Source organism: Mastomys coucha, unplaced genomic scaffold (assembly GCF_008632895.1).
Source record: "Mastomys coucha isolate ucsf_1 unplaced genomic scaffold, UCSF_Mcou_1 pScaffold22, whole genome shotgun sequence".
In the NCBI taxonomy this organism is placed as follows: domain Eukaryota; kingdom Metazoa; phylum Chordata; class Mammalia; order Rodentia; family Muridae; genus Mastomys; species Mastomys coucha.
The window spans coordinates 240,273,729-240,287,751 of NW_022196905.1; the positions used below are offsets into that span (position 1 = coordinate 240,273,729).

The 14,023-nt window shown below is 36.8% G+C and overlaps 1 pseudogene; it reads left to right on the forward strand.

Moving 5' to 3' along the window:
* The first annotated feature begins 295 nt into the window (after positions 1-295).
* LOC116067867 lies at positions 296-13,762 on the forward strand (annotated as a pseudogene).
* Positions 13,763-14,023: the final 261 nt, after the last annotated feature.

The following is a 14,023-nucleotide window of genomic DNA, read 5'->3' on the forward strand; positions in this document are numbered from 1 at the left end:
GATTAAGTACTTGAGAATGTAGGCTATCTGGTAGCTACTCCATGTAATATTTCTATTAGGTTTCAAAGTCATGGCATCTTTTTATTTAGAAATTATAACAGATTATATTACATAAATTATCTTTTAAAATGACCTGCTCTAACTCCTTCTCATCTCTGTCCTCTCAGTCTTATAGTTGTATCCCTGTGTCACTTGTTAGTCAGACAGTGAAGTTCTTCCTTCCTTCCTTCCTTCCTTCCTTCCTTCCTTCCTTCCTTCCTTCCTTCAAACAAAATTGTGAGAAAATAATGTTTGAATGGAGTGTCTAGGCATCATTTACCTCTCTCCTTTGATTCCACCTGCAGTTCATACTGGAGAAACAAATGCGTTTGTTGGGCTGAGCTCACAGTATGGCTTAGGTGAGTATTGAAAAGAGAGTGGGTGATTCATGCTGTAGGAAGGCAAAGTCACTGAGCAGCCCGATGATTAATTCCCCATAATCAAATAGATAGAAACCCCTTCCCTTCGTGCCCCACACTGTTATGTAGTCTCTACCTGAAATACCAATGATGCTTAGGGCAGAGTTGTATGCAATTGGCTAGAAAAAAAATAAGTTGCAAAATGTAAGAGCATCTCTAATGATCCTCCTCCTACCTATCCCTCTAAAAGAATTACAACAGTCAACAAATCAATTTGTAATGAACGTTTGCATGCCAACAAAATGGTTCTCATGAGGACCATGGTTGTCCTGTTTACAGAATGGTACCACACAATGTTTCCATGTGTAGCCTCAGCCAAGTCCCAAGCTCAAACCCTCCTGCTTTTCATACCTAAAAGCCAGGATTTTAGGGGTGTACAACTATTCCGCTATATATGCTGAAAGTGAACTTGCCACTTCCTGGCTTTTTTCATCTTGCCTTCCCCCCAAGATGAACTATATATACATATAAGATTTCATACATATACACAGTCCTAAAAAACATCAGTAGTGTTGATGCAAAAGCTATAGCTCTTATTTCAGGAGAATTAGGAAATAATTTATTCTTGAGCCAATTGAGTGACTATGGCCTGGAAATACAGATTTATGTTTTCCGAAATTTTGTGTTCTAACATGGAAGCAATTTCGTGAAGTTTCTATAGGTTTACAGAACAAAGAAAGTTTACAATCCAAGGCAAGTATAAAATATATTGGTGGCTTTATCAGAGAGGCAAGAACAGTGAAATTGGAGGAGTTTTTCTATAGGCCTAAGACTCTATCTAGTGATATTCTTTGCATTTAAAAAATGGAAGGCAGTGGTCTGCTAAGTTAATGGATTCTAAAAAGTTTCTATCTATTAAGTCACAAGATGTTAGTCCTGACACAGAGGTGGGCAAGAAATGTCTGTTCTGGAGGGCTCAAAGTAACCCAAGATAAATTAGCTTCCAGACCAACAACATCCCAATCTCTCTCCACAGTACGGAAATACTAATCATACAATCAGTATCTGCAGACACACATTCTTTTCAATTTTCCTTCACAGTAGCACATAGACAATAATTTAGTCAAAAAGGATTGTATTAACTCTTTCAGTGGAGAAATCCTAAGAGCTGTGCTGGAGGAAAACACAGCTATTTCCCAAGGCTTATACTCATTCTTGAGGCTGTCCTTGTGTCTTCTTTTTCTTACTTCTTTCTTTATTTTAAGGGACCCCACAGCAGGGAACTTTTGTTTTAGTTTCTTTTCGTTTTGTCCCTCACAATTTCACTTTCTCCTTCAGTGCTTTTTGATGTGACTCCATCTACACAGTTTAAGTACTTAGAACTAACCATCTCTCTCTTCCTTCGTAGTATTAATCAGGCCTGTGAAAGATTCACCATGTTCTTTCCTGAGTTTTATTCTGTGAGCCCCTTGGGCAAGTCAGATTATCTAGGCTGATATTCGCAATGGTTATTCTAAGTAATACCTTGACTCTTGACCTGAAAGGTTGATACCACAACAGAATCACTTGTTTTCACTGAAGTAATTTTTTGAGAAAAAATTCAAAACAAATTTGAAAATATCAGATGATCCTTACATAACACATTTTACTTAGAAGTAAAAACCAACCTAACATGAGACTGGCAAATAGAGGGAATATTTTAGTAAACTGGAGGTCTACATGATTTAGACAAGCAGCTCTCAACTTGTAGGTTACAAACCCTTTGGGAGTCAAATAACCTACTATAACCTGTTAAAGGAGTTGTGTAACACCACCCAAAACACATATATTTACATTACAATTAATAATAATAATAATAAAATTACAATTATAATATAGCAATGAAAATAGTTTTATGGTTAAGGGTCACCACAACATAAAGAACTGCATTAAAGGTTCACAGCATTAGGAAGGTTGAAAACCACTAATTCATACAATGCAAATAGATGCTAATCCAATAATTCACCTAACAGCTAGCTCTTTTATTTGCACATACTATGAATGGGCACTCCTCTCTGAACATAGCTCTTAGCAACCTCAGACACCAGACAATATCAGTCTAAGTTTATCTACTTTAAACACCATAATTTACTCTACTGTCATAGTGTCTTTTCCTGGTTCTGTATCAATACACTCTGACAAATGCACAAGAGGAACAAAGAGTTTATGTAACTCTATAGTTCAAGGTCACAGTCTATCATTGGAGAGAAGTCAATGCGACAAAAACTTGATGGACCTGTCACAAAATGTCTACAGTCAAGAGCAGATTATAATGAATTAATCTGTGAATACTAGTATTCATCTCACCTTCTACATTTGCACAGCACTGGTCCTACCCACAATGAAAACTCATCTTCCCTCATGTACATTAAGGAAAAAAATGTGCTCGCAGGTGAAATTTTAAACAGAATGTCTCTCATTTTAACCATCTTCTGCCTAAACATAATTAGACATGCATATTGTTAAAAATAAAAGGCCAGCACTGGGACATCGAGCCTTCACAGGACCAAGGGCCTCTTCTCTCATTGATGTCCCACAAGGCCATTCTCTGCTACATACATATGTGCCTGGAGCCATGGATCCCTCCATGAGTAGTCTTTGGTTGGTGGTTTAGTTTCTGGGAGCTCTGAAGGTACTGGTTGGTTTATATTGTTGTTACTTCTATGGCACTGCAAGCAGGAGTAGGTGGGTTAATGACCAGGAGAGAAGGGATAGGATAGGGGGTTTTCAAAGGGGAAATGAGGAAAGGGGATAACATCTGAAATGTAAATATAGAAAATATCTAATAAAAAGATAAGAAACCTTATAGGGAAGCATATGCCCAGTAGAGAAATGTTTTAATCTTTCACTCAAAAAGAGAAAAAAACCAAACTATAGCCCCAGTACCAAGTACTTCTCTTGAACTTCAAAAAAGAATTAAACAATAATTGTGACCCTTGAGCATCATATCACTCTTGCTATGCATGTTTTTTCCTGATTTGTTTTAACTAAAATTTCTTTGCTAATTTTGAAAGTTTTAGTGAACTTATTTTACTTATATTCATAGGAGCACAGGAACCCAGAAATACTTTATAACTAAAAAAGAAAGAAAAAAAGGAATAAAGAAAGAAAGAAAAAAGAAAGGAAAAGAAAAGAAAAGACAAGACAAGACTTCCAATGTAGTCTAACTTTCCATTCGATGTCTCTGGAGACGCATGCCTTTGTAAATTGTGTTTCTAGCCCTTGGATACTAATTTCTTATTGTGCATGTCTCATAAGAAAATTCTAATATTATAGAGATTGTATTACAAAATAAAATAACTCTTATTCTCTCTAATTTCTCAAAGGCTGCCTTGTTCTCTTCTCCAGCTATTCACAATTTAAGAAGAAACTGACAGTGTCCTGGGCAGACTCATATATCAAAATAGTCCATGTAACTAGACTAACATGAAAGATTCCATACTGGCTAAAATAAATTTATTATATAGAATAAAACCTATACATTTTGGCTATGAGAACAAGTATACAAACATATATAAAAGCAAAATAAAAAGATTAATTAAATCAAAATATCTTGCGCACTACAGCATATTTGGGAAGTTTAAAGAGTATGCATGACATACTAAGAACAGTTAGTGTATACTCTTGGGATGGGATGCAGAGACCCATGAAGATGTTTGAAACATTCATTTGAAACACATCTTACTATAACAGTTCTTTCCCCGGCTGGTTTGCATCACTCCATTTTCAGCAGCACAGGATCCAGCACTAAATTTTAATTGCCTCAATTATTGCCAAGAGCTTATTGGTAATGGACAAAACAACACTCTCCCTTCCTTCTCTTGCAGAAGAGTTGCCTCTGCTCTTACAGACAGTATGTCAGTCATCATGTCAATTGTAACACCTTTGAGACATTCAAGTTGATTTATTTTTGTTCTCAGCTGTCCCCCTACCTGGGAGAAACATTTTGTGTAACCTTTATAAATCTTTTATTTTAAGTATAAAGCACTCATGTGATTACCCATTTAAGACTAAACCCCCATCTGACCTTTGCCTTGCTCACAGGGTTGTTTATGGTCTCATCTTGTTCTTCCCTATATTCCATCTTTACTTGTGATTTGTGGATACAGGACACTCAATACGTGACTAAAAAATGAATGAGTCCTGCCATGAGCTTCTAGTTCTGTACCTGACAACGGACAGGGAAAGAGACATGAAAGTTACATCAATTGCCTAAGGACACACTAGTATGCTTCTGTCATTTACTTAAAGAGGAAAAACTAATCAATAGTTCTGCAGTGTCTTCCAGATAAATTAAGCACACATGGGTCATTTTCATATCTAGAATGGAAATCTACAGTGATGATCCTCTAAAATAAAAATGAGCTTCACTAAACACACATATATATGTCTTAAGAGAAGTAGGTTAACACATCTATTCATGACAGGGCTTTGCTGCTATGGCAGCTTATATGACACAAACTCCCCTTATATTTTGAAGTGGATGATCTACATAAAAGTTGGTTTGATTGCATCACTGGTTAGATGTGTTAGTTTGACTCAGAATGATGAAGAGGCAAAGCAAAGAGAGCAGTGGTCAGGCAGAATCTTTGCTCAAACCACTCTCCAACTCCCTCAACCCCTTGCCTTTGTTTTGTTGAATTACAGTTGTGCTATCTCTTCCTTGAGGAAGAGAGGAGAATAAAAGCTCTCACTTGTGTGGATAAAGGGCTGTACTTACTGAAGTAAATACAGCAGTGCCCAATGGAGTTGGCTGTAAGATCAAGAGCAATGTATTTTGTCTACACAAACATCTTCCAGATTCTGCCTTTAGCACTGTTGGCTAATTTTCTTGCTTGTTTGTTTGAAAAAAAAAAAACTGACGCAGAATTAAAGATATAGAGGAAATGTAGAAGTTTTTCTTATGAAATAATAACCAATAGGTAGTTGTAAATGAATTCCCTTTAAAGCAATGGGAGAGCAATTATATGACCACAAGAGAAGCCAGGTAGTGTAGAATTCATCCTTAGAATCTCAGGTCTCAGAGATTATGGAAATATCTTTATATGAGACTGATGTACTACCTACTTTGCTAACAAGGCACCTGACAACATCTTTTTATAAAACATCAATACAGAGTACTGTTTAGATGGACTGACTTCTGAACCAAGGATAACTGTCAATTAGTTTGCAGTTTAATGAGTAAGTATGGTGCATATAAGTGGGGAGGGTACAGCAACGTTACTGAATATACTTAATTATGCTTCTGTACTAAACACAGTTATGGGTCCAAATGTATTTTCTCAGTTTGTGCTCTAAAGTGTATTGGCTAGAATCACTATCCACCCAACACTCTCTACACAAATAATACATGTGTCAAAAGTATAATTCAAGGTAGCTATGTTTAGTCTATCTTTTATACACTTACTAAAACCTAGAAACCCAAAGGACTATATAATTTTTGTTCAAAATATGAGTATCTAAATATTAGGTCAAGTATATCTGAATCTATTAAATTTATGATAACAAGGATATTGCTGGATTAAGAAACCAGCTTAGGTAATACAGTTTCCAAGATTTTCTACAGACCACTGTCTGCCACATCAGCACAGAAAGAGAAAATATTGCCCCGACTTTAGACCTCCTTCTCTGTTGCATTTTATTTCTTAATTGATTAGTGATCTAAACAAGGCAATAAAGCTAAAATAAAATATTTTTTTACTTACATCAAGGATTCCCAGGCATGGCATCTCTAAATCTACCAAAATTATATAGTTGAGTGCAATCAACAGGGCAGAATTAATATTATTGTGTTCATTTGCTGACATGGTTTCTATTTATTCATTCAATCTGCATGGTTACTTAGTTATTCTTAGATCTTATGCTCAGGGATGGCTTATAAAAATAAGAAATGCATTAAAAAAGTTTTGTGGTCAAAATGTAATCTAAGAATGCAGTTCAGTTGGTAGAACATTTGCCTCATATGCACAAAGTCCTGACTCCAATCTCCAGTACCACATGAAGTAGGCAGAGTAAATGTAGTTTTAGAACTTAGGAAGAAAAAGTAGGAAGATTAAAGTAGGTGGTCATAGATACATGAGATTTTATACATATATAATATGTAATGAGGAAGATAAATATAAAACCACCAAGAATGATTTGCAGTGACAGCAGTAGGCATGGTGAAAGCTAGCTGGTATAAGAACCACAAATATTAGCTGGGCACTGGTGGCACATGCCTTTAATCCCAGCACTTGGAAAGTAGAGGCATGCAGATTTCTGAGTTCAAGGCCAGCCTGGTCTACAGAGTGAGTTCCAGGACAGCCAGGGCTACACAGAGAAACCCTGTCTCGAAAAACCAAAAAAACCAAAAAACCAAAAAACCAAAAACAAACAAAAAAAAAAAAAGGAAGAAAACAAGAAAAACCAAAAGCAAAACCAACAAAAAATTAATAATAATAACACCAATATTCACTTCTAATTATCTGACACCCATATTACTTAGATGTGCTTAGCTCTTTGGGCATGATACAGGACCACTGATATGCATATTGATCGGTGGCCTGGCTAGAATGGCAAGGTTCTAGAATTTGTTTATCTTGTAAAACAGGGACTTGAAAGCTAATTTCTCACTTTTCTCTTCCACAGATTCTGAAACCTATCTTTTCTTACTCTACTTTTATAGTTTTGATAATGTAAGTTATCTCGTATAAATTTAAGCATGCATTATTTCTGCCATTGCATAAATAGCTAATCTCACTTAATGTATTAACGTTAGCTTATGTGTTGTTATCTATATAATTGGAAATGGGTGGATTATAGCACTAACACACACAAATACAAAGACACACACAAACACATAGACACAAATCTACACAAACACATAGACATACACTCATGAACTTAATATATTTCTTTACTTATCTATAGACACAGATATTTTCTTTACTTTGCATAATATGACATCAGAGATGCTATGGAAAATAACTTTAGCAATTACCTAAATTAAAAATGAGTACTACTCAGCTATTAAAAACAATGAATTTATGAAATTCTTAGGGAAATTGATGGATCTGGAGAATATCATCCTGAGTGAGGTAACCCAATCACAAAAGAACATACATGGTATGCACTCTCTGATAAGTGGTTATTAGCCCAGAAGTTTGGAATACAGGAAGAACAACCCACAAACCACAAGAAACTCAAGAAGAAGGAAGACCAAAAGATGGACTTTTCATTCCTTCTTAAAAGGGGGAACCCAATACCCACGGAAGGAGTTGCAGAGATTAACTATGGAACAGAGACTGAAGGAAGGACAAGCCAGACTAAATATAGCTATCTCTTGAGAGGCTCTGACAGTACCGACTAATACAAATGTAGAGGCTCACAGCCTACATATTGAGCTGAGTACAGGGTCTCCAATGAAGGAGTTAGAGAAAGGACCTATGGAGCTGAGGGGTTTGCAGCCCCTTAGGACGAACAACAATATGAACTAACTAGTAACCTCAGAGCTCCCAGGGTCTCAGCCACCGACCAAGGATTGCATATGGTGGGTCTGATTGTTCTGGCAACATGTGTATAGTAGAGGATTGAAAATTCAATCATCAATAGGAGGAAAGGACTTCAGCCTTGTGAAGGTTCTGTGCCCCAGTGTAGGGGAATGCCAGGGCCAATAAGTGGGAGAGGGTGTGGTGGCAGGCATGGGGAGGGGGAGGCAATAGGGGTTTGTTCTTGTTGTTTTTGTTTGTTTGTTTGTTTTTTGGACAGGAAACTGGGAAAGGAGAAATTTACATGTAAAAAGAGAAAATACCTAAAAAAATAAAATAAATAAATAAATAAATAAATGGAATTAAATTATTATATGATGATATGATTTCTGGGTATATAACTGAAAATATAGAGCAATTTATTTATTTATTTATTTATTTATTTATTTATTTATTCATTCATTGTTTTATTTTTTCAAGATAGGGTTTCTCTATATAGCCCTGGCTGTCCTGGAACTCACTCTGTAGACCAGACTGTTCTCGAACTCAGAAATCTGCCTGCTTCTGCCTCCCAAGTGCTGGGATTAAAAGCATGTGCCACCACTGCCCGACTTAAAGCATTCCATTTCTTTAGCAAGAATACAATGAAAGGATAATGAAAGTGTTAAATATGAGCTTTAGGTATCCATCTGCCTACTAAATTTAAATTCTGGCCTAGTGGTGATACCAGAAAAATCACAGAACATTCCTATAGTCCATTCCTTCATTCAGAATACATATTTCATAACAGCCCTTGGATTGTATTCAAAAGTAAATTTATTACAATGCATTTGGTGACCTCAGAGGGATGCCTGCCTTACACATACTATCATACACAAAAGTATATATAAGAGCAAGAGGAACACCTAATGTGAGAAAATATGGAAAGACAAAATATGCCCATTTGAAACTGGAATATAGCACATATGTGCACAACTTGTTTGCCTAATATACAGGGATCACCTATTGTTTTGGCATGTGAACTGATGTAGCTACAAAGTCATCAGAATGCTCCTTGAAACTTCAGCATCGGAAATGCACAGAAGGTAATCTTATACATGTCTGTCAAAGTAAATAGGCATTGCCCAGAACTCAAGAGAGTGAGCTCAATAGGCTGCTCAACTTGGTTTAATAGAACATAGAATCTTTGAGGTTTCAGGCACATTTATTCATATCTATGCTTTCAGCTCTTTTGAGCTTGTAATATACAGAACAGTCCCCCATTTGAATCTGATTTTGAAAACATTCACAATTTTATGTATTTTGTAAAAATCTAACCAACCTGAATAGTACATCTGAAACAAAGATAAAACTTTGCAATGGATGTATTCTTTTAATTTTTAACATTATCTATTCTTTTAACTCATAATGGATTCAAAGATAACAGTAGAAAAAGATTTCTGCCTACAGTTTTATTTAACTTGTTGACTTTGAATTAAACCTGCAACAGAATGATGTGTTTTTTAAAAGTTTTCTGCATTTTTCTGTAACAATATTAAGGAATATTTTGCAAAGGCTTAAAATAACTTTGAGTAAATGAAGTCAAGTAGCTTTGTACTCCATGACATTGCCGTCTTTCTTCTTCCATTTAAATAGATCCCATCACAGGCACAATGACAAGTACTTGGGATGGGTATAGGTAAACTATTTGGGAAAAAATAATGACTATCACTAAAAATATAAATTCAGCTTAAAACTCTCAATTACCTCCACTGTCTACTCTTTCTCATTTTTTTCTAATTGATAACTCCTCTGGTGAAGAAACAATTGTCTCTGTCTAAGTTGGCATGCTGGGTAACATTATCCTTGTTCTGCTCACATATAAGCAGTCATGACAAACACATCAATAAGATTTTCCAGTGTCAAATGGTTGCCCTGAAAATATACATGTAAGTAATACTATAAGGCAGGGAAGTAGATAGGCTATCTGCAGATATTCACCTCTTCTTCAGTTCCTCTAAGACCACTACCCTAGGTTTATCACAAGATCTATAGTAGACCATGTGCTTCAGCTTCTGTTCTACCCATGCCTCCTTCTCTAGTGGATATCACATCTCTTTCTCTACAAATTTCCTCCTCCTACTCATTGCTTTATCCTAGCAGCCAACCCCAGAAGATACCCTCTAGGAATTGACAGACCATTCCAGCCTGGAAAAACAGATAAGCTAACTCTAGATCTTCACCTATTCCTCTGTTCCTCAACATTCAACCTCAAAATCTCCTACTCAGCTCTATAGAAGGCCCTCTTCTTTGGCCTTCCCCTCCTCTCTGCCACCATCTCCAGGGCAATCACATGTATCTTCCACGCCAAACACCACTCCTTTCACTTATTGCTTTCTCCAAGAACCCCAACATCAGGAGGTATCCTAAATTGCTCCCATGGCCACATAGGCCAGCAAAGAAGGTAGGTTAACTGCACATTTTCATCTTGCTCGTATCTTCCACTCCAAACATCACTCCTTTCACTCATTGCTTTCTCTGAGAACCCCAACATCAGGAGGTATCCTAAATGAGTCCCATGGCCACATAGGCCAGCAAAGAAGGTAGGTTAACTGCACATTTTCATCTTGCTCTCAATTTCTCCAGTAAAGTCTGTCTTTCTAATCCTCACTTTTTTACAGAAATTTTCCTACTTCCCCTCATAACTCTCTGCTCCCATTCACAGGGGACTAACTGGATCCTGGTGGAATGTTCTAATTTTTACCTCCAACGGAATCCCCTTTCCTAGCCATTTCCATTCCCAATTTTCAAATGCCAATGCCTAGAAACACATTGTAACTGGAAATGCGAGAGTCCATAGATATCAGAATGCCAGGAGAATATTTTTTTTAATCACGTAACACACAACCACCAAACTCACCTAAGAACTAGAAAGGACAACAGAAATCCAAAAAAAAAAAAAATCACCCCTGCTCAACAAACAGAAGGCCAGATATCAGCCCCTAGAAATACAAGGTTTCCAAACCCCAAAACATAGATACCAGAATAAAAAGACACTCATTAACACCCAGGAAAGTAAAAACAGCCCCCATTAGAGCCTTGCAATCCTGCTACAGCAGACCCTGGATATTGCAATATCAATGAAGAAAAAGTAAGAGACTGTTTAAAATGCATGTATGACTACAGTAACGGTTTTTTAAAGAGAAAATACTTAAGTTCCTTAAAGAAATCTGTGAAAATGCAAACAGTAAAAGGAAAGGAATGAAACTGGTCAAGAGCTGAAAGTGTAAATAGAATCAGTAAGGAAAATCCAAACTGAGGGAAATCTAGAAATGAAAAACTTAAAAACTCAAACAGGAACCAAAGAGGCAAGAGTCACCAACAGACTTCAAGAAAATTTCAAGCATTAAAGACATGAAAGAGGAAATGGATACTTTGGGTTTAAAAAAATGTTAAATATTAAAAAACAAGATAAGATAAGTGAAACAAAGCATTCAGGAAATCTGGGACAATGTGAAAAGATAAAATCTAAAAATAATAAGAATAGAGAAAAACCCATAAAAGTATAGAATATAATTTCAAATATCATAGAGGAAAATTCCCAAACCTGGTGAAGGAGATGCCTGTCCAGGTACACAGTACACAGAGCACAGAATGCAGAAGACCAAAATAAGAAAATCCCCTTGCTACATCATCATCAAAACACCAAATGAGTAGAACAAAGAAATAATATTAAAAGCTTCTATGAAAAAAGAATACATATCATATCAAGACAGTCCTCTTATCATATCACCTAACTGCTCCCTGGAGACTATAAAAGCCTGAAAGGCCTGAACACATCTTCTACAGCATCTAAAAGAACACAGATGTTAACCCATACTACGAAATGTTTGAGTGAAAAACTTGGAGGAAATAAGGTATACCATGATAAACCAACTTTAAGCAATATCTATGTATAAATCCAGCCCTACAGAAGGGCTAGAAGGAAAACTTCAACCTAGATATATGAGCGACTCCCAAGAATACACAGGGATTATATAGTCCCAGAACAACAAATTAAATGAGGGAACACATACAGACACATACACACACACACACACACACACACACACACACACACACACACTAAAATAACTGAAATCAATAGGTACTGATCCTTCATGTCACCCAATATCAATCCTCAAAACAAATTTCCCAGAAAGGTACACATGAACATCCAAATGCAACACTTTAACATCAAGGATAAATATCACCTCAGGGTACAAGGATGGATAAAGATATTCCACATAAAGAGAAATTTAAAAAAAAAAACGCTTTTGCAATTTTTATATCTGACAAAATAGACATCATATCAAAGCTATTCAAAAGAGATACAGGAAACTCCATACTCCTCAAATGAAAAATTCACCAAGCAGACATTCCAAACCTCACCATCGATACATTAAAATAAATAAAGTTTGTAAAAGGAACACTGCGAAAGCTTAAATCACATATGAGACACTTGTCTTCCATCACATATGAGACTTCACACACTCATAGTGGAAACTTCAATAGCCTCTCTCACTGCTAGACTTGTCTTCCACACAAAAACTAAACACAGAAATGCTCGCAATAACTGATGTTATCAACTAAATGGATCTAACATATTTATAGAACATTTTAGACATACACAAAATATACCTTCTTCTCAGTACCTCATGACTTTCTTCAAAATTGACCACATACTTGAATACAAAGCAAGTCTTAACAGATTAAAGAAAATTGGAATAACAGGGTACATCCAGTTTGGAAACCATGGATTAAAACCTTTTATCATCATCATCAACAACAACAACAAAAAAAAGATAAAAACAGAAATAAAGAAATTAAAGAATTTTTGGAATTGAAAAAAATGTATCAGATACAAAGAAGGGAATTTTAAGAATCCATCTATCTCAAGCTTGCTCACTCTATGCGTGGGCAGCATACCCAGCATTTGAGTTCACAGAGACATACCTGACTGTTTTGTCAGATAACCTGTATATATCTATTTTTAGTACCTTCTTCTTCAATTCACCTCATCAAAAAGATACTAACATGAGTAGAGAAAGCCTGGATGCACAAAGCAAGCCTTTGACTCTACTCACTGTGTGGGATTGGTCGCTACCATTTGAACTCAAAGCACAGACATTTCTCAGAAACCTCTTTATGTGGAAAAGCCAAAACTGGACAAAGGCCAGCCGAAAGGATCATGTTTCAAACATCCATGACAACTTTCTTGGCCACTTACCCAGTCTGTCATCTCCCAAAAGAGGAGTTCTCAGGGAAGAAAGAGATCATTTAATCAAAAACCTTCTAGGCAAGAGAATTAGTAAATTTATTAACTCTTCCGATGACCCCCAGGAATACTTGCAAGAGATCTATGAGAACTGGCATAGTAAGCCTACAGACTACCATGGCTTGTTGCCTCATATTGATGGGGTGGAAATCAAGGTGTGTGCTCAGCTCTACTTACATTGGATTCCAGAAGCGCAAATCCTGAGTGGTAGCAGAGTGGCCACTATGGGCAAACTCTTGGGAATGATGGATGGACTGCAGAGCTTACAGGAGAAAATAGAGGCAAGTTATCTCAGGCAGGAATTTGTCCATGCACAGATGCCTGGTCTACTCAGGAACTCTGCCAGCCTATCTTCCTTGTTCCCCTTTGTGCTGCTTCAGTGACATTCATCCAAGCCTGTCTTACCCACCAGTGCCTGGAAAGCTTTAGAATGTGAAGATTACCTGGCCAAACGAGAAGATAAGTTTGTGGACCTAGGGAACGTGTGACCTGTCTCCCCAGGGACTGTGAAAGAGGCACTCTGTACGGTGCGACAGTTGTTCCCTGGACAGGTGTCATGGTATTAGCCCAGAGCTGTGAAGGAGAGCTGAGGCTTTCAGGAAGAGAGCTGTTTCTCCTTTTCTTCCACAATTCTGGAAGACAACGCAATGAAAGCCATGCCGCTGGTATGCATAGGAGGGAGTTCCTACTTGACCTGTCATAGGATTAGGGTCATTTCCTGCCATCTGTATTATATGTACACAAAATGGCTCATGGCCAGGCTGCTGTGAGCCCTTCCTTTTGTGTTTTTTCTGTACCAAGATCATTATGTAACCATTTCGAAC